This window comes from Dendrobates tinctorius, unplaced genomic scaffold (genome assembly GCF_039654945.1).
Source record: "Dendrobates tinctorius isolate UK_male_01 unplaced genomic scaffold, ASM3965494v1 ptg000358l, whole genome shotgun sequence".
Lineage (NCBI taxonomy): Eukaryota > Metazoa > Chordata > Amphibia > Anura > Dendrobatidae > Dendrobates > Dendrobates tinctorius.
This window is the reverse complement of record NW_027362024.1, coordinates 788,474-807,733: the sequence shown is the minus strand read 5'-3', so window position 1 is coordinate 807,733 and position 19,260 is coordinate 788,474. Positions and strand designations below refer to the sequence as shown.

The following is a 19,260-nucleotide window of genomic DNA, read 5'->3' as shown; positions in this document are numbered from 1 at the left end:
TCCATGCTCAGCCTCTGCTCCCCCTCCATGCTCAGCCTCTGCTCCCCCTCCATGCTCAGCCTCTGCTCCCCCTCCATGCTCAGCCTCTGCTCCCCCTCCATGCTCAGCCTCTGCTCCCCCTCCATGCTCAGCCTCTGCTCCCCCTCCATGCTCAGCCTCTGCTCCCCCTCCATGCTCAGCCTCTGCTCCCCCCCCATGCTCAGCCTCTGCTCCCCCTCCATGCTCAGCCTCTGCTCCCCCTCCATGCTCAGCCTCTGCTCCCCCCCCATGCTCAGCCTCTGCTCCCCCTCCATGCTCAGCCTCTGTTCCCCCCCATGCTCAGCCTCTGCTCCCCCCCCATGCTCAGCCTCTGCTCCCCCTCCATGCTCAGCCTCTGCTCCCCCCCATGCTCAGCCTCTGTTCCCCCCCATGCTCAGCCTCTGCTCCCCCCCCCATGCTCAGCCTCTGCTCCCCCCCCCATGCTCAGCCTCTGCTCCCCCATGCTCAGCCTCTGCTCCCCCATGCTCAGCCTCTGCTCCCCCCCCATGCTCAGCCTCTGCTCCTCCCCATGCTCAGCCTCTGCTCCCCCCCATGCTCAGCCTCTGCTCCCCCCCCCATGCTCAGCCTCTGCTCCTCCCCCATGCTCAGCCTCTGCTCCCCCCACACTCTCTCTCCACACACCGTCTCCCTTCTGTCATCTGCTCCCCCCCCATGCTCAGCCACTGCTCCTCCCCATGCTCAGCCTCTGCTCCCCCCCATGCTCAGCCTCTGCTCCCCTCCATGCTCAGCCTCTGCTCCCCTCCATGCTCAGCCTCTGCTCCCCCTCCCATGCTCAGCCTCTGCTCCCCCCCATGCTCAGCCTCTGCTCCCCCCCCATGCTCAGCCTCTGCTCCCCCCCCATGCTCAGCCTCTGCTCCCCCCCATGCTCAGCCTCTGCTCCCCCCCCATGCTCAGCCTCTGCTCCCCCCCCATGCTCAGCCTCTGCTCCCCCCCCATGCTCAGCCTCTGCTCCCCCCTCCATGCTCAGCCTCTGCTCCCCCCTCCATGCTCAGCCTCTGCTCCCCCTCCATGCTCAGCCTCTGCTCCCCCTCCATGCTCAGCCTCTGCTCCCCTCCATGCTCAGCCTCTGCTCCCCTCCATGCTCAGCCTCTGCTCCCCCCCATGCTCAGCCTCTGCTCCCCCCCATGCTCAGCCTCTGCTCCCCCCCCATTGCTCAGCCTCTGCTCCCCCTCCATTGCTCAGCCTCTGCTCCCCCTCCATGCTCAGCCTCTGCTCCCCCCCCATGCTCAGCCTCTGCTCCCCCCCATGCTCAGCCTCTGCTCCCCCCACTCTCTCTCCCTCCACACACCGTCTCCCTTCTGTCCTCTGCTCCCCCCCCCATGCTCAGCCTCTGCTCCCCCCCCATGCTCAGCCTCTGCTCCCCCCCCCATGCTCAGCCTCTGCTCCCCCCCCCATGCTCAGCCTCTGCTCCCCCCCCCATGCTCAGCCTCTGCTCCCCCCCCCATGCTCAGCCTCTGCTCCCCCCCCCCATGCTCAGCCTCTGCTCCCCCCCATGCTCAGCCTCTGCTCCCCCCCCATGCTCAGCCTCTGCTCCCCCCCCATGCTCAGCCTCTGCTCCCCCCCCATGCTCAGCCTCTGCTCCCCCCCCATGCTCAGCCTCTGCTCCCCCCCCATGCTCAGCCTCTGCTCCCCCCCCATGCTCAGCCTCTGCTCCCCCCCCCATGCTCAGCCTCTGCTCCCCCCCATGCTCAGCCTCTGCTCCCCCCCCATGCTCAGCCTCTGCTCCCCTCCCCATGCTCAGCCTCTGCTCCTCCCCATGCTCAGCCTCTGCTCCCCCCCCAATGCTCAGCCTCTGCTCCTCCCCATGCTCAGCCTCTGCTCCTCCCCATGCTCAGCCTCTGCTCCTCCCCATGCTCAGCCTCTGCTCCCCCCCATGCTCAGCCTCTGCTCCCCCCCATGCTCAGCCTCTGCTCCCCCCCATGCTCAGCCTCTGCTCCCCCCCATGCTCAGCCTCTGCTCCCCTCCCTATGCTCAGCCTCTGCTCCCCCCTCCATGCTCAGCCTCTGCTCCCCCCACACTCTCTCTCCACACACCGTCTCCCTTCTGTCCTCTGCTCCCCCCCATGCTCAGCCTCTGCTCCCCCCCATGCTCAGCCTCTGCTCCCCCTCCATGCTCAGCCTCTGCTCCCCCTCCATGCTCAGCCTCTGCTCCCCCTCCATGCTCAGCCTCTGCTCCCCCTCCATGCTCAGCCTCTGCTCCCCCCCCATGCTCAGCCTCTGCTCCCCCTCCATGCTCAGCCTCTGCTCCCCCTCCATGCTCAGCCTCTGTTCCCCCCCATGCTCAGCCTCTGCTCCCCCCCCATGCTCAGCCTCTGCTCCCCCTCCATGCTCAGCCTCTGTTCCCCCCCATGCTCAGCCTCTGTTCCCCCCCATGCTCAGCCTCTGCTCCCCCCCCCATGCTCAGCCTCTGCTCCCCCCCCCATGCTCAGCCTCTGCTCCCCCATGCTCAGCCTCTGCTCCCCCCCCATGCTCAGCCTCTGCTCCTCCCCATGCTCAGCCTCTGCTCCTCCCCATGCTCAGCCTCTGCTCCCCCCCATGCTCAGCCTCTGCTCCCCCCCCCATGCTCAGCCTCTGCTCCTCCCCCATGCTCAGCCTCTGCTCCCCCCTCCATGCTCAGCCTCTGCTCCCCCCACACTCTCTCTCCACACACCGTCTCCCTTCTGTCATCTGCTCCCCCCCCCATGCTCAGCCTCTGCTCCTCCCCATGCTCAGCCTCTGCTCCCCCCCATGCTCAGCCTCTGCTCCCCTCCATGCTCAGCCTCTGCTCCCCCCCCATGCTCAGCCTCTGCTCCCCCCCCCCCCATGCTCAGCCTCTGCTCCCCCCCCCCCCCATGCTCAGCCTCTGCCCCCCCCCACCCCCCCATGCTCAGCCTCTGCCCCCCCCCACCCCCCCATGCTCAGCCTCTGCCCCCCCCCCCCCCATGCTCAGCCTCTGCTCCCCCCCCCATGCTCAGCCTCTGCCCTCCCCCCCCCCATGCTCAGCCTCTGCCCCCCCCCCCCCCATGCTCAGCCTCTGCCGCCCCCCCCCCCCATGCTCAGCCTCTGCCCCGCCCCCCCCCCCCCCCATGCTCAGCCTCTGCCCCCCCCCCCCCCCATGCTCAGCCTCTGGCCCCCCCCCCCCCCATGCTCAGCCTCTGCCCCGCCCCCCCCCCCATGCTCAGCCTCTGGCCCCCCCCCCCCCCCCATGCTCAGCCTCTGCCCCCCCCCATGCTCAGCCTCTGCCCCCCCCCATGCTCAGCCTCTGCCCCGCCCCCCCCCCCCATGCTCAGCCTCTGCCCCCCCCCATGCTCAGCCTCTGCCCCCCCCCATGCTCAGCCTCTGCCCCGCCCCCCCCCCCCCATGCTCAGCCTCTTCCCCCCCCATGCTCAGCCTCTGCTCCCCCCCCCCCATGCTCAGCCTCTGCCGCCCCCCCCCCCCCCATGCTCAGCCTCTGCCTCCCCCCCCCCCCATGCTCAGCCTCTTCCCCCCCCATGCTCAGCCTCTGCTCCCCCCCCCCCATGCTCAGCCTCTGCTCCCCCCCCCCCATGCTCAGCCTCTGCCTCCCCCCCCCCCCATGCTCAGCCTCTGCCCCCCCCCCCATGCTCAGCCTCTGCTCCCCCCCCCCCCCCATGCTCAGCCTCTGCTCCCCCCCCCCCCATGCTCAGCCTCTGCTCCCCCCCCCCCATGCTCAGCCTCTGCTCCCCCCCCCCATGCTCAGCCTCTGCTCCCCCCCCATGCTCAGCCTCTGCTCCCCCCCCCATGCTCAGCCTCTGCTCTCCCCCCCATGCTCAGCCTCTGCTCCCCCCCCATGCTCAGCCTCTGCTCCCCCCCCATGCTCAGCCTCTGCTCTCCCCCCATGCTCAGCCTCTGCTCCCCCCCCCCATGCTCAGCCTCTGCCCCCCCCCCCCCCCATGCTCAGCCTCTGCTCTCCCCCCATGCTCAGCCTCTGCTCCCCCCCCATGCTCAGCCTCTGCTCCCCCCCATGCTCAGCCTCTGCTCCCCCCCCCCATGCTCAGCCTCTGCTCCCCCCCCATGCTCAGCCTCTGCTCCCCCCCCCATGCTCAGCCTCTGCTCTCCCCCCATGCTCAGCCTCTGCTCCCCCCCCATGCTCAGCCTCTGCTCCCCCCCCCCATGCTCAGCCTCTGCTCCCCCCCCCCATGCTCAGCCTCTGCTCCCCCCCCCCCCCCATGCTCAGCCTCTGCTCCCCCCCCATGCTCAGCCTCTGCTCCCCCCACTCTCTCCCCCCACACACCGTCTCCCTTCTGTCCTCTGCGGGGTGTCGCCGCTCCCTCCTCCGGGCTTTGTGTTGTGCCGCGCTCTTCCCCGCTGACAGCTCCGCTCCTCTGCTGCGCTCTCCACAGCAAACATTACGACACCACCGTCGCCTCCTCCATGACTCAGTCCGGCCTCCCACGTCTCCTCACCACACGTCACTTCCCCGCCCGGCCGCCATTTTAGTTCCTGTGGTGGCGGAGCACAGGCGGAAGTGCCGCCATCTGTAGCAGCGGCTGCGGTCCTCCTCACCGTGTCTCCGCCGAGTCAGGAGGTTTTCGTGAGGGGGAGATCTCGGCGGCCTGATACCATAATGCCGTCCCCCCCGCTACGTGTGGCCGTGGTGTGCTCCAGAACCGCAGCATGGAGGCGCACAATCTCCTCCGGTAATGGCGGAGCCCCTTCTTCTTCAGTCTGTGCGCGTAGTTCGGGCCGTGTGAGGCCGGTGATGTCTCTAGGCCTCTGTATGTGATGGAGGACCCTGGGAGCGGCCATACCTTCTTACACACACCTCCATGGTGGCCTTTTCCCCCTCAGATGTAGGAAAATTACACATTTGTAACTGAATGTGTTAGAAACTTTTTTTGGGGGGGGAACTTGCGCCATATAGCAACTCTCCGGCCATTTCTTTTAAAATTCTTTTATATGACTGGGAAAGGATTAAAAGCATAACAGTAGTGGCCTTTTCAGTTACCGGGGCCGACTAGGCCTCACATGGGTTCTGGTCGGGTCGTCATCAGTCCAGTCTGGGCAGGTGGTGTATATATATATATATATATATATATATATATAATTTAGTTTTCACCCCCCCCAGTCTCTTCGCTAGTTTTAAGCTTCAGGGGCCTGAAGGTCCTGGAAACCCTTTTATTTCGAGTGATTTCTGGCCGAAGCAAACTTAGGTTTGTTTGTGTCTGGTGGAAACTGATTGCCTTCACTCTGTTTTTTTTTCTGTTTTTGGAGTAAAAAAAAAAACTATATATATTAGGTTCTTTTCACACCAGGACGTGTACACTGAATATATTCTATAGGGTATAACAGGCACCCGTCTGCCGAGAGAACGTCCTTCTCAAATCCATCTGACCACTGTACATCCAAAAACACTTACCAGCTGATTCATCAGTTTACATTTTTTTTTTTTTTTTAAGCCAAAAAATGTCTCTTGATGTTTTTACAACCTCTCTGTTAACTTTGTGAAAAGTTGAATAAAATGCCTTTATCTACGATCATCTGATGTCTTGTTACAAAGAAATTAGACAGGGACAGAGTTTAGAATATTGGAATATTACAATTTTTTCTCATGTAGGGTGACCAGCCAATGTTACTGGGCACAGTGAGGCTACATGAAAGCTCCACATGTCCACTGTTAACTCCTGGTGGATTGTTTTATTAGTAATCTGTTCATTGTGGTATAAGTTGTATGCACAACTTTTTGTGTTTTTTGTGTTGTATTTGAATTCAAATGGAATTTGAATTCAGGGGGTCAGAGCCTGGCTGTCCATGGATAAAAGTGGTCCTTGTGGTGCAGGCTTGAGGGTGCACAAATGCCCAACAGAGCACCACACAGCCCCAAGAACTGCTCCCTCACCTCAGTCTGGTAATTAGCTTTCAAATGACATCCCAATGTCCCCTCTGGCTTTGCCAGAAGTCCCACCAGGGGCCCCAATGTCTGATGTGGACAGCAGATCTGTACTGAAGTCCCTGGTGGTGCAAACTCTTGTGTCACCAGGGAGCATGTCAATGTCAGCAGTCAGGATGGCCTAGTGGTCTAAGGCACTGTGTTCAGGTTGCAGTCTCCCGTGGAGGCGTGGGTTCGAATCCCACTCCTGACAGCAGCAGTACTGGTCCCTGGAGGTGCAAGCTGTTGTGCACCAGGGAGCGTGTTAAGCGTCTGCAGTCACCACATGTGGAGGCGTGGGTTCAAATCCCACTCCTTGACAGCAGCAGTACTGGTCCCTGGAGGTGCAAGCTGTTGTGCACCAGGGAGCGTGTTCAGCGTCTGCAGTCACCACGTGGAGGCGTGGGTTCGAATCCCACTCCTGACAGCGACAGTTTTTTTTTTTTTGTTTTTTTTTAAAGAAAAGAAAATAAACCTAGTGGCAGCATGTGTAATAACAGTCTCCCGTGGAGGCGTGGGTTCGAATCCCACTCCTGACAGCAGCAGTACTGGTCCCTGGAGGTGCAAGCTGTTGCGCACCAGGGAGCGTGTTAACCGTCTGCAGTCACCACATGTGGAGGCGTGGGTTCAAATCCCACTCCTTGACAGCAGCAGTACTGGTCCCTGGAGGTGCAAGCTGTTGTGCACCAGGGAGCGTGTTCAGCGTCTGCAGTCACCACGTGGAGGCGTGGGTTCGAATCCCACTCCTGACAGCGACAGTTTTTTTTTTTTGTTTTTTTTTAAAGAAAAGAAAATAAACCTAGTGGCAGCATGTGTAATAACAGTCTCCAGGTCTTATAGCCTAATGTATACACCATAAATATTTATATGTGTGTCTATACAGTTGGTGTATATATGTGTGAGTATATTTTTTAGCCTTAAAGTTTTGATTCTCCATCCTCATTTCTTTCTTTTCCAAATCAAAAAAACACTCGTGTGAGAGCAATCTGCATCCAAAAAAACTTAGGGATAGGGACAATTTAGTGAGTACGTTGGGGTCCCTTAAAAGGTCAATTCACCCAACGAACAAGGGTGCTGCTCAGGGTGGATTGATTTAAATCACGCCGATTTAAATCATGATTTAAATCACGATTTAAATCAAAAGATTTTTTTCTATTTAAATCGGATCGATTTAAATCATGATTTTAATCATGATTTAAATCACTGATTTAAATCAAAAGGTTTTTTTTTAATATAAATCACGTTTAAAATGAGAAGTGAGAGCAGTGTGCATGTGCGCCCATAGTTACACGGACGAAAGTAGGGGCAACGATCTAACGCCAGGGTGAGGGGGGGACCCCAAAGTAAGTAAAAATCTTTTTTGTTTTACTATATGGCAATAGGTAGGTGTTTAAAAGCAGCATGTCTTAATTGTATAAACTATTAATAGCCTCCACATTTTGTTCATACTGCCCCTTTAATTCCACACTTCTAGCTTGGTTTCAGTTTTGGTTTAGTTTCTTTTTCCCTGCATTCAGTTGACATGCCCAAACTTGTTGGATAGTCAGCAGTACTTGGCTCAGGCTGTAGTAACATCAGCAGTGCTTGGCTCAGGCTGTAGTAACAATCAAACTTCATAAGTGATCTGTGTGAGCCATGGCAGCAGGTCGTAAGAGAGACCCTATTTGGGTTCATTTTGTTGAGATGCCAGCAGCAGATCTTGGAAAGAAAGGTGCAAGAGCAAAGTGCAAATACTGTCAAAAGGATATCCAAGGACTTGTTTGCCGTTTGAAATCACATTATGAAAACTGCAATCAAATGATTTAAATCAAAAAAATCTGATTTTTTTGATTTTTTTAAAAAATTCAAGATTTTTATCCACCCTGGTGCTGCTTGCTCGTCGGGTGAGATGGGCAGCACGATTATTATCATCTAACACACTTTCCTAGGATAATCTGCCAACACAAATTTCCTCTTGAATGGACAATCGTTTCTTAAATGACAATTTATGCTGATAAAAAAAACCAAAAGCTCTAAATTAGGAAGGAGGCTGGAGGGGGGGGCGTCAGGGACTGGAGGGGGGAGACAGAGGCTGGAGGAGGAAGTGTGGTGGTGTAGACGGGGCTGCGGGAGGCTGTGTGGTGCTGTAGAGCGGGTTGCGGGAGGCTGTGTGGTGGTGTAGAGGCCTACAGGGCCACACAGCCCCCTGGTGTGACTTCCCGAGTGCCATGACAGCTGACTGTATATACATGTTTACACATACATGTATGTACATGTGCCATGACCGCTCCTTAGACCATACATACATGGATTGTCACTTACCCAAACCGAGGATGAAGAGGCTTAGCTGCTCCACATGATGATGGTGGCCGGAGAGCTGTGTTCCTCCATAGCGATGTCGTCCATTAGGCAAACTTGGTGTCCTTGTCCCTCCAGTTCTTGAGCCAGTTTAGTGTCCACGATGCCTTGTTACCTATTGGAAAAAAAAGGGAAAAGGAAATTATTGAATTTTGACATAGAATAAAAATTAAGTCCTATGAATTGTACTGGTACATTAACCCCTTTTTCTACGAGCGTATATTGCCAGCAGACACACAGAGAGCGGGCGACTGCCCCAAGTGTTACCTACTGAGAGACAGAGAAATAAAAAAACAATAATAAGGGAAATATTGCATTCATAATTAGTGTTCACAGCAGAGTGACAACACAGCCCCCCTAACCCTCCCCTACCCCACAGGGAACGCCTGTACCCCGCCATGCCCCCCACAGCTGTGCCCATACACTGTCCTCACCTCCCCCTGCAGGGACCACCTGTCTCCCACGCAGTGCCCCCCACAGCTGACCCCAAACACTCTGCAGGGACCCCCTGTCTCCCACGCAGTGCCCCCCACAGCTGACCCCATACACTCTGCAGGGACCCCCTGTCTCCCCCGTAGTGCCCCCCACAGCTGACCCCATACACTCTGCAGGGACCCCCTGTCTACCCGCGGTGTCCCCCCACAGCTGACCCCATACACTCTGCAGGGACCCCCTGTCTACCCGCAGTGCCCCCCACAGCTGACCCCATACACTCTGCACGGACCCCCTGCCTCCCCCCACAGCTGACCCCATACAGGCATACAGTTACCGGCCGGCAGCTCCAAGGTTCAAATCTGGCGCTCAGGTGACGTCATTGTTGCTGCAGTTAGACCGAGAAAGCAGGGGGTGGGCTCGGAGCCACGTGACACAGAGCCCGGCCGCCCATCCCCCAGCCTCACTGTACTGCAAGCCAGGGAGAGACTGTTTGTGTGCTGCACGGCGCTGACTCCGCCCCCCGAGCCAGGGGATGAGTCACAGGCAGCTCGGCGTGTCACACGACTCCTCCCTCTTCCACCTTCTATGCAGGCCGGATCTTGGTTCCCATAGCACAGTGACCCTGCCCACCGGCCAGTCACTGCCGCCCCTCCCCCACCACTAAGCGATCTTACACAGCAGCACAGAGCCAGGGAGGAGATGGGAGATGACCCCGCACCACACAGCGGAGCACTATGAGCCCTGGGGGTGCAGCGCTGACCCCGCCCACGCCGCACCACACAGCGCAGCGCTATAAGCCCTGGGGGCGCAGCGCTGACCCCACCCACCCCGCACCACACAGCGGAGCACTATGAGCCCTGGGGGCGCAGCGCTGACCCTGCCCACCCCGCACCACACAGCGCAGCACTATGAGCTCTCGGGGCAGTCTCCCGTAGAGGCGTGGGTTCGAATCCCACTCCTGACAGCAGCAGTACTGGTCCCTGGAGGTGCAAGCTGTTGTGCACCAGGGAGCGTGTTCAGCGTCTGCAGTCACCACGTGGAGGCGTGGGTTCGAATCCCACTCCACACAGCGCAGCACTATGAGCCCTCGGGGCGCAGCCAGGGGTGGGATTCAGCGGGTTCTCCCCGGTTCGGTGGAACCGGTTGTTAAAGCTATTGCTCTCATTTTTGGCACCATTAGCCGGCTCTCACTTTTGAAAATGAGATTTCAAATTTTGAGGTCTGCGGCAGATTCTTTCCGGCGTCCATGCTCCCGGAGGCCACTGCAACATGGCGGCGGCCAGCAAGGGAAGTGCGGGGGCCTCCGGGCTGCGAAGAAATCGCGGCGGAGCCGCCGTCCCTGTACCGGAGCACAGCCCGCTGCCACCACCGCACCGCAGAGCGCCGCCCGCTGCCACCACCACAGAGCCCACCTGCCCCAGCACAGCTGCCCCTGCCCCAGCGCTGCTGCTGCCCCTGCCTCAGCGCTGCTGCTGCCCCTGCCTCAGCGCTGCTGCTGCCCCTGCCTCAGCGCTGCTGCTGCCCCTGCCTCAGCGCTGCTGCTGCCCCTGCCTCAGCGCTGCTGCTGCCCCTGCCTCAGCGCTGCTGCTGCCCCTGCCTCAGCGCTGCTGCTGCCCCTGCCTCAGCGCTGCTGCTGCCCCTGCCCCAGCGCTGCTGCTGCCCCTGCCTCAGCGCAGCTGCCTCTCCCCCAGCGCAACCAACCTCCCCTAGCACAGAGCCGCCACCGCACGAGCCTGGACCACTGAATGACCCCTGTGACTACTTCACCTGTGCCAGATCCCTTCCCAGGTAAGCTGAATTCGGACTGTAAGACGGACCCCCATTTGACACATTATTTTTTTTCCCCCTATTTTCCTACTGAAAATTGGGGTGTTCTTATGGTCCGTTGCATCTTATAGTCCGAAAAATACGGTAATTTATCCTGAGATTACAGAGTCTGCAACTTTTCTATCTAGCCAGTTAGAAGTGACTCATTGTAACACTTAGGGTACCGTTACACCTAGCGATGCACCAGCGATCCCGACTAGCGATATGACGCGGTCAGGATCGCTGGTGCATCGCTAGGTGGTCGCTAGTGAGCTGCTACACAGGCAGATCTCACCAGCGACATTGCTGGGGACGGGGATCGCTACTTACCTGTCAGACGCGGCGATCCTGCGTCCTCCCGCCCTGGGCGCCACAGGAAGCCCAGCAGGAAGTGGCCGACGAGGAATGGACCAGGAGCTTCTCGCGCGATCAGTGATAACCAGCGGGGGAGCCGGTCGGAGGTAAGTATCACATGCAGGGATATCGCTAGCAATATCGCTGCAACGTCACAAAATCGGTGACTTTACAGCAATATAGAATCATAGAATCGTAGAGTTGGAAGGGACCTCCTGGGCCATCTGGTCCAACCCCCTGCTCAAAGCAGGATTCGCTAAATCATCCCAGTCAGATGTCTGTCCAGCCTCTGTTTGAAGACTTCCATTGAAGGAGAACTCACCACTTCTCGTGGCAGCCTGTTCCACTCATTGATCACTCTAACTGTCAAAAAGTTTTTTCTAATATCTAATCTGTGTCTCTTCCCATTCAGTTTCATCCCATTGCTTCTAGTCTTTCCTTGTGCAAATGAGAATAAAGTTGATCCTTCTACAATGTGACAGCCCTTTAGATATTTGTAGACAGCTATTAAGTCTCCTCTCAGTCTTCTCTTTTGCAAACTAAACATTCCCAAATCCTGCAACCTTTCCTCATAAGACAGGGTTTGCAGACCGGTCACCATTCTGGTCGCTCTTTTCTGAACTTGCTCCAGTTTGTTGATGTCTTTTTTAAAATGTGGTGCCCAAAACTGGACACAATATTCCAGATGAGGTCTGACCAAAGAGGAGTAGAGGGAAATAATGACTTCACGTGATCTAGACTGTATGCTTCTGTTAATACATCCTAGAATTGCATTTGCCTTTTTTGCTGCTGCATCACACTGTTGACTCATATTCAGTCTGTGATCTATTAGTATACCCAAGTCTTTTTCACATGTGCTGTCACTTAGCCCTATTCCTCCCATTCTATATATGCTTTTTTCATTTTTATTGCCCAGATGTAGTACTTTGCATTTCTCCCTGTTAAAAACCATTCTGTTAGTTGCTGCCCACTTCTCCAGTTTATTTAAATCTTTTTGAATCCTCTCTCTCTCTTCTCTAGTATTAGCTATCCCTCCTAGCTTTGTGTCATCAGCAAATTTAATCAGTTTACCCTCAATTCCTTCATCTAAATCGTTGATAAAGATGTTGAACAATACAGGGCCCAGGACAGAGCCCTGTGGTACCCCACTTGAGACATTCTTCCAACTGGATGTGCAGCCATTTACGACCACTCTTTGGGTCCGATCACTAAGCCAGTTATGAATCCACCTAACAGTTGCCTTGTCCATTCCATACTTAGTCATTTTTTCAATAAGGATTGTATGAGAGACTTTGTCAAATGCTTTGCTGAAGTCAAGATATACTATATCTACAGCATTTCCTTGATCCACCCAATCAGTGATACCGTCATAGAAGGAAATTAAGTTAGTCTGACATGACTTATTAGTTAGAAACCCATGCTGACTCTGTTTAATCACTTCATTCTTATCCAGGTATTGACATACATGTTGTTTAATAATTTGTTCAAAGATCTTTCCTGGTATAGAAGTCAGACTCACCGGCCTATAGTTGCCTGGGTCCACCTTCCCCTTTTTGAAGATAGGAACAACATTTGCTCTTCTCCAGTCTTCTGGCACTTCTCCTGTTCTCCAAGAATTTTCAAAGATTATGGAGAGGGGTTCAAAAATATTGCTAGCGATATCGCAGTGTGTAACGGGGTCTTTACAGACAATGGCGTTTACCATCTGTCTGCAGAACTAAAGTAATGAAAAAGAAGCTGGTAATTAGCTTTCAAATGACATCCCAATGTCCCCTCTGGCTTTACCAGAGGCCCCAATGTCTGATTTGGACAGCAGATTTGAAAAGACATTTTCAGTCTGGGGCAGTCTTGGGGGTTCTCAATCCCCTTAACTACTCTGCAGAAGGGGTCAGGCAAATCAAGCTTGGCAGGAACATCATCCAGGAGGCCACCTACATACAGCAACATCACTTGTCCCCCTGCTCCAAATGGAATTTGAATTCAGGGGGTCAGAGCCTGGCTGTCCATGGATAAAAGTGGTCCTTGTGGTGCAGGCTTGAGGGTGCACAAATGCCCAACAGAGCACCACACAGCCCCAAGAACTGCTCCCTCACCTCAGTCTGGTAATTAGCTTTCAAATGACATCCCAATGTCCCCTCTGGCTTTGCCAGAAGTCCCACCAGGGGCCCCAATGTCTGATTTGGACAGCAGATCTGTACTGAAGTCCCTGGTGGTGCAAACTCTTGTGTCACCAGGGAGCATGTCAATGTCAGCAGTCAGGATGGCCTAGTGGTCTAAGGCACTGTGTTCAGGTTGCAGTCTCCCGTGGAGGCGTGGGTTCGAATCCCACTCCTGACAGCAGCAGTACTGGTCCCTGGAGGTGCAAGCTGTTGTGCACCAGGGAGCGTGTTAAGCGTCTGCAGTCACCACATGTGGAGGCGTGGGTTCAAATCCCACTCCTTGACAGCAGCAGTACTGGTCCCTGGAGGTGCAAGCTGTTGTGCACCAGGGAGCGTGTTCAGCGTCTGCAGTCACCACGTGGAGGCGTGGGTTCGAATCCCACTCCTGACAGCGACAGTTTTTTTTTTTGTTTTTTTTTAAAGAAAAGAAAATAAACCTAGTGGCAGCATGTGTAATAACAGTCTCCAGGTCTTATAGCCTAATGTATACACCATAAATATTTATATGTGTGTCTATACAGTTGGTGTATATATGTGTGAGTATATTTTTTAGCCTTAAAGTTTTGATTCTCCATCCTCATTTCTTTCTTTTCCAAATCAAAAAAACACTCGTGTGAGAGCAATCTGCATCCAAAAAAACTTAGGGATAGGGACAATTTAGTGAGTACGTCGGGCTCCCTTAAAAGGTCAATTCACCCAACGAACAAGGGTGCTGCTCACGATTTAAATCAAAAGATTTTTTTCTATTTAAATCATGATTTTAATCATGATTTAAATCACTGATTTAAATCAAAAGGTTTTTTTTTAATATAAATCACGATTAAAATGAGAAGTGAGAGCAGTGTGCATGTGCGCTCATAGTTACACGGACGAAAGTAGGGGCAACGATCTAACGCCAGGGTGAGGGGGGGACCCCAAAGTAAGTAAAAATCTTTTTTGTTTTACTATATGGCAATAGGTAGGTGTTTAAAAGCAGCATGTCTTAATTGTATAAACTATTAATAGCCTCCACATTTTGTTCATACTGCCCCTTTAATTCCACACTTCTAGCTTGGTTTCAGTTTTGGTTTAGTTTCTTTTTCCCTGCATTCAGTTGACATGCCCAAACTTGTTGGATAGTCAGCAGTACTTGGCTCAGGCTGTAGTAACTATGTAGGTGACTATACAGTTTTTTTTTCTTGTATCGGAGGCAGCGGCAGCAGCAACATGTTGGGGCCACTAACTGTGCAGCAAAGCTGGGGCCACTCACTGTGCAGCATTATCTGGGGCCACTCACTGTGCAGCATTATCTGGGGCCACCCACTGTGCAGCATTATCTGGGGCCAGTCACTGTGCAGCATTATCTGGGGCCACCCACTGTGCAGCATTTTCTGGGGCCAGTCACTGTGCAGCATTATCTGGGGCCAGTCACTGTGCAGCATTATCTGGGGCCATTCACTGTACAGCATTATCTGGGGCCAGTCACTGTACAGCATTATCTGGGGCCACTCACTGTGCAGCATTATCTGGGGCCACTCACTGTGCAGCATAACTGGGGCCACTCACTGTGCAGCATAACTGGGGCCACTCACTGTGCAGCATTATCTGTGGTCACTCACTGTGCAGCATAACTGGGGCCACTCATTGTGCAGCATTATCTGGGGCCACTCACTGTGTAGCATTATCTGGGGCCACTCACTGTGTAGCATTATCTGGGGCCACTCACTGTTCAGCATTATCTGGGGCCACTCACTGTGCAGCATTATCTGGGGCCACTCACTGTGCAGCATTATCTGGGGCCACTCACTGTGCAGCATTATCTGGGGCCACTCACTGTGCAGCATTATCTGTGGCCACTCACTGTGTAGCAATATCTGGGGCCACTCGCTGTCCTCATTATCTGGGGCCACTCACTGTGCAGCATTATATGGGCCTCTCACTGTGCAGCATTATCTGGGTCCACTCACTGTGCAGCATTATCTGGGGCCACTCACTGTGTATCATTATCTGGGGCCACTCACTGTACAGCATTATCTGGGGCCACTCACTATGCAGCATAACTGGGGCCACTCACTGTGCAGCATTATCTGGGGCCACTCACTGTGCAGCATTATCTGGGACCACTCACTGTGTAGCATTATCTGGGACCACTCACTGTGTAGCATTATCTGGGGCCACTCACTGTGTAGCATTATCTGGGGCCACTCACTGTGTAGCATTATCTGGGGCCACTCACTGTGCAGCATTATCTGGGGCCACTCACTGTGCAGCATTATCTGGGGCCACTCACTGTGCAGCATTATCTGGGGCCACTCACTGTGTAGCATTATCTGGGGCCACTCACTGTGTAGCATTATCTGGGGCCACTCACTGTGTAGCATTATCTGGGGCCACTCACTGTGCAGCATTATCTGGGGCCACCCACTGTGCAGCATTATCTGGGGCCACTCACTGTGTAGCATTATCTGGGACCACTCACTGTGTAGCATTATCTGGGACCACTCACTGTGTAGCATTATCTGGGGCCACTCACTGTGTAGCATTATCTGGGGCCACTCACTGTGTAGCATTATCTGGGGCCACTCACTGTGTAGCATTATCTGGGGCCACTCACTGTGCAGCATTATCTGGGGCCACACACTGTGCAGAATTATCTGAGGCCACTCACTGTGCAGCATAATTGGGGCCACTCACTGTGCAGCATTATCTGGGGCCACTCACTGTGCAGCATTATCTGGGGCCACTCACTGTGCAGCATAACTAGGGCCACTCACTGTGCAGCATTATCTGGGGCCACTCACTGTGCACCCTCGGCTTATACGCGAGTCAATAAGTTTTTTTTGTGACAAAATTAGGGGGGTCGGCTTATACACGGGTCGGTGTATATAAGGTAGTACCACAGCCCCAAGGGGTAAATTGCAATGCTATATACAAAAAAAAACAAAAAATAATCAAAACATAAAATAGAATGATAAAAATAATAATTAATTATGATGGAGCAACATTATGATTAAGACCCCGGCGGGGTGAAAACATCAACAACTGTAGTTGCTTCCTCACATTGTAAATTATCGCTCCCTTGTGAAAACCCCAATAAATCTTTTCTATTTATGCATGAACACCCGGCACTGCCGCTGGCATTCGGACCAGAGCTTGCGGCTGCATAGAAATACATACTGCACACTCTGGTCCGAGTGTCGGCGGCAGTGCCCGGTGTTCATGCGAGAGACTCGCACGAGAATCGTGAGTTTCTTGCATGTGTGTCCCCGGCCTTATCCTGGTCTAGGGCCTATATGGTCCATTACCCCAGCCCCTCACTTTAATTCTCACAGTGTGCAGGCTAATTCTAAATTTCACTGCATCTGTAGTTGCACAAAAACTCAACTAGCACCATTAACAAGCACGTCCACATCCTTGTCCCACCGCAGCGTTCAGTTGTCCACACCCCAGTCCATGGAACGCAAGTGTGGCGCCCCTGAGGCTGTTGCCACAGAGGTACTGCACCTTCTCCTAAGGTGTAGTGCCCCACCGCCTAGGTAAGTTGGGAACTCCTTTCCTCACTCCAACACCTGCATCCCACACACAGGATAGTACAGCAGGACCACATTGCGGCTTCATGCTTAGAGGGTAGCAGAGCACCTTTCGTGGTTCCTGGCTTTATAACACGAGATGTGCTGGGAGGTGGGTGGAGTTGAGATACATAAAAGAGTGGGAAAGTGTAGGATTACAGGTCAGTCTGGCGGGAGGTCAGGCAAAAGAAGGACAGTCAGTCAGGAGAGTCTGAGGATGGGTCCAAGAGGGAAGGAAGAAGGAGTGCTGCAGCTGCCTTAGTGATCTGAGACAGCTGGCATGGGAAAGGAACAAGGAGAAAGATGTAGAACTGCAACCTAAGCTTCCATTAGAGAGAGAGAGAGAACAGTACGGAACGAAGGAGTAGAGAACAGAGAGGAGTTGTGGGTTGGAAGAGGAACCCTGCCTATAGGTTCTCAGCGCAAGGCCGGGGCCCGGTCTCCGAGGTTGTATGGATACTTATGTGTTATGAATGAGTCACCGGAGGAAAAAACAAAAATGCAAGCTATGTCCAGAAAACCGGAGAGGTTGGTAGCTAGCGGATTGCAGACCCCTGATCCTATTCACAACTAACAGTAGCCGTGGAGCGTTCCTACGGTGGTCCTAGACGCCTCTTCACAGCCGAAGAACTAAATAAGCCTAAAGAAAGAAAGGGGAAATCTAAACTGCCCCAGAGCAGACCCCAAAGCAATAGACAGCCCCCAACATGTATTGTCGGTGAAAACAGATGAAAACACAAACACAGACAGAAAGAAAGGCAGAGCAAACGATGGGGCCCAACTAACTAGATAGGAAAGGACAGAAAAGATGCTGGCTGCAATCCACAAAAACCCTACCAAAAAATGTCCCAACACGTCTGATAGGAAAAACGGCCCTGAAGTCACTAGACTTCAAAATCCCTATATCAGCACTCCGATATATTCTGAAGACAGAGCAAAAGAGATTTAACCGATCAGGGACAAAAATGGAAATTCAGCAAAGCCCCAGTCGGGGCTGCCTGAACACAAAACTAAGCAAATCAGACAAAATCTCATAGAACAATAACAGAGCAAAACTTAGCTTTACAAGACAGACACACTGAACATGTGGCATGAACTGGCTCTCTCTACTGCGCATGTGTGCTGTACTCATGGTCAAGGAGTGCACGGTGACTCGCTCTCTGGCGGTCACTGGGCACACGGCACCTCGCTAAATGGCAGTACCACTTTTACAGTTGTGGCCAAAAGTATTGACACCCCTGCAATTCTGTCAAATACTCAGTTTCTTCCTGAAAATGATTGCAAACACAAATTCTTTGTTATTATTATCTTCATTTAATTTGTCTTAAATGAAAAAACACAAAAAGAATTGTCCTAAAGCCAAATTGGATATAATTCCACACCAAACATAAAAAAAGAGGGTGGACAAAAGTATTGGCACTGTTCGAAAAATCATGTGATGCTTCTCTAATTTGTGTAATTAACAGCACCTGTAACTTACCTGTGGCACCTAACAGGTGTTGGCAATAACTAAATCACACTTGCAGCCAGTTGACATGGATTAAAGTTGGCTCAACCTCTGTCCTGTGTCCTTGTGTGTACCACATTGAGCATGGAGAAAAGAAAGAAGACCAAAGAACTGTCTGAGGACTTGAGAAACCAAATTGTGAGGAAGCATGAGCAATCTCAAGGCTACAAGTCCATCTCTAAAGACCTGAATGTTCCTGTGTCTACCGTGCGCAGTGTCATCAAGAAGTTTAAAGCCCATGGCACTGTGGCTAACCTCCCTAGATGTGGACAGAAAAGAAAAATAGACAAGAGATTTCAACCCAAGATTGTGCGGATGTTGGATAAAGAACCTCGACTAACATCCAAACAAGTTCAAGCTGCCCTGCAGTCCGAGGGTACAACAGTGTCAACCCGTACTATCCATCGGCGTCTGAATGAAAAGGGACTGTATGTTAGGAGACCCAGGAAGACCCCACTTCTTACCCCGAGACGAGTTTGCCAAAACTTACCTGAAAAAGCCTAAAACGTTTTGGAAGAATGTTCTCTGGTCAGATGAGACAAAAGTAGAGCTTTTTGGGCAAAGGCATCAACATAGAGTTTACAGGAGAAAAAAGAGGCATTCAAAGAAAAGAACACGGTCCCTACAGTCAAACATGGCGAAGGTTCTCTGATGTTTTGGGGTTGCTTTGCTGCCTCTGGCACTGTACTGCTTGACCGTGTGCATGGCATTATGAAGTCTGAAGACTACCAACAAATTTTGCAGCATAATGTAGGGCCCAGTGTGAGAAAGCTGGGTCTCCCTCAGAGGTCATGGGTCTTCCAGCAGGACAATGACCCAAAACACACTTCAAAAAGCACTAGAAAATGGTTTGAGAAAGCACTGGAGACTTCTAAGGTGGCCAGCAATGAGTCCAGACCTGAATCCCATGGAACACCTGTGGAGAGATCTAAAAATGGCAGTTTGGAGAAGGCACCCTTCAAATATCAGGGACCTGGAGCAGTTTGCCAAAGAAGAATGGTCTAAAATTCCAGCAGAGCATTGTAAGAAACTCATTGATGATTACTGGAAGCGGTTGGTCGCAGTTATTTTCGCTAAAGGTTGTCTAACCAAGTATTAGGCTGAGGGTGCCAATACTTTTGTCTGGCCCATTTTTGGAGTTTTGTGTGAAATGATCAATGTTTTCCTTTTTGCTTCATTCTCTTTTGTGTTTTTTCATTTAGGACAAATT

At 53.4% G+C, this 19,260-nt stretch overlaps 1 protein-coding gene and 2 non-coding genes across 3 annotated transcripts in view; 2 read left to right on the top strand and 1 right to left on the bottom strand.

Moving 5' to 3' along the window:
- LOC141075498 (microtubule-associated serine/threonine-protein kinase 3-like) overlaps positions 1 to 5,232 on the bottom strand; it is a 147,575-nt gene extending 142,343 nt beyond the window's left edge. The window contains exon 1 of the mRNA XM_073562586.1: positions 4,270 to 5,232. The gene's annotated coding sequence lies outside the window, so the exon portion shown is untranslated. The remainder of the gene's footprint in view (positions 1 to 4,269) is intronic.
- An 803-nt stretch (positions 5,233 to 6,035) lies between these two features.
- TRNAL-CAG (transfer RNA leucine (anticodon CAG)) lies at positions 6,036 to 6,118 on the top strand. Its single transcript has one exon. It is a non-coding gene; the product is annotated as a tRNA-Leu (tRNA).
- A 6,972-nt stretch (positions 6,119 to 13,090) lies between these two features.
- On the top strand, positions 13,091 to 13,173 carry TRNAL-CAG (transfer RNA leucine (anticodon CAG)). The gene has a single exon. It is a non-coding gene; the product is annotated as a tRNA-Leu (tRNA).
- The last annotated feature ends 6,087 nt before the right edge of the window (positions 13,174 to 19,260 follow it).